This window comes from Apium graveolens, chromosome 9 (assembly GCF_009905375.1).
Source record: "Apium graveolens cultivar Ventura chromosome 9, ASM990537v1, whole genome shotgun sequence".
NCBI lineage: Eukaryota > Viridiplantae > Streptophyta > Magnoliopsida > Apiales > Apiaceae > Apium > Apium graveolens.
Window position 1 is genome coordinate 117,514,130 of NC_133655.1, and position 1,582 is coordinate 117,515,711.

Consider the following 1,582-nt stretch of genomic DNA (forward strand, 5'->3'; position numbering starts at 1 on the left):
CCAACTCCAGAATTCCTGCTACTTTTCCCTGAATCAGTCTCTGGGAAGGATTCTGGTATTCATTAGCAGCCATCAGTTCAATCAATTCATAAGCTTCATTGTAGCTTTTAACCCACAAGACTCCTCATGATGTTATATCGAGCATGGGTCTAGAAGTAGCACCCAATCCATTGTAGAAACAATTTATAATCATCCAATCAAGCATGCCATGGTGTGGGCACTTCCTTAGCATATCCGTATATCGATCCCAAGCCTCACACAGAGATTCTCCAGTTTGCTGAGCAAACTGAGTAAGAGCATTCATGATTGCAACAGTCTTCGCCATAGGGAAGAATTTAGTGAGAAACTTTTGAGCAAGATTTTCCCAAGTAGTGATAAACCCTGGTGGTAGAGAATGTAACCAGCACTAAGCTTTATCCCTCAGAGAGAATGGGAAGAGTCGCAGCTTGATAGCATCTTCAGTCACACCATTGAACTTGAAAGTGTCGCAGATCTCGATGAAATCCCTGATGTGCATGTTGGGGTCTTCTATAGGAGAACCCCCAAATTGAACTGATTTTTGTATCATCAGAATCATGCTTGATTTGATCTCAAAAGTGTTAGCCGAGATGGCTGGTCTGATGATGCTCGACTGAATATCGTTGATCTTAGGCTGAGAATAGTCCATCAGAGCTTTAGGAATTTCTACTTGATCTCCCATCACTACTAAAACTAGTTCCTCGACTTTCTTTTCTTCTTCTACCTTCTCCTCATCCTCAACAACTTCCCTATGAACCACTACAGCTTCTTTCTCGGCTTTATACATATTTCTCTTACGAGGCCGAGAACGCGTATACATGCACGCTCGCTAGAGTACCTCAAATAAGACAAGGAAACAGATAAGTAACAATGTCCGAGTTAATGAACTTTTAAGACCACTGATGATAAACACATAAACTAAAAATTAACACCGAGTCCCCGGCTGCGGCGCCAAAAACTTGTTAGTCGCTAAACACGCGCTAATAATACACGCAAGTATACGCGTTCACAAGTAGTATAAGATTTAGATCAAATTCGTTCCCATAGAGACTCTTTGGTTAATTTAAGAATATGCACCTATGCAACAATGATATGGTTATTATCCAATGCTATGACGGTTAACAAATTTAGATTGTTTTTAACTAAACTTAAGCTAATAATTATAACTAAGAGAATAAGAATGGTTGAAATATATATGACAAACATGGGATTCTAACTTCATTAAGTACTTCATTCAATAGCCTTTTCATTCTTAACCTTAGCATGTAATGGTGATGACACTAATCAGATAACACGAATCTGATAAATGCCAACTTTCGTTGTACGAATACCATACTACCATACATCTACAAAATAGATAGAAGCTAAATAGACACCCATTATATTGAGACCCTATATATCTATAGAATTTGACAACATAATGGTTTAATGCAAAAGTTATCTATCGTGATTACATAGGGCAAGTAAGATGGTTAAAATTACCTACAAATCATGCATATCAATTTCATGAACCTATGCTAGCATTGCAAGTTCTAAATCCTTAAATTCACTTTCGCTTCATTAA

The 1,582-nt window shown here is 37.8% G+C and overlaps 1 non-coding gene across 1 annotated transcript; it reads left to right on the top strand.

Moving 5' to 3' along the window:
* The first annotated feature begins 203 nt into the window (after positions 1-203).
* On the top strand, positions 204-310 carry LOC141688480 (small nucleolar RNA R71). Its single transcript, XR_012561921.1, has one exon. It is a non-coding gene; the product is annotated as a small nucleolar RNA R71 (small nucleolar RNA).
* Positions 311-1,582: the final 1,272 nt, after the last annotated feature.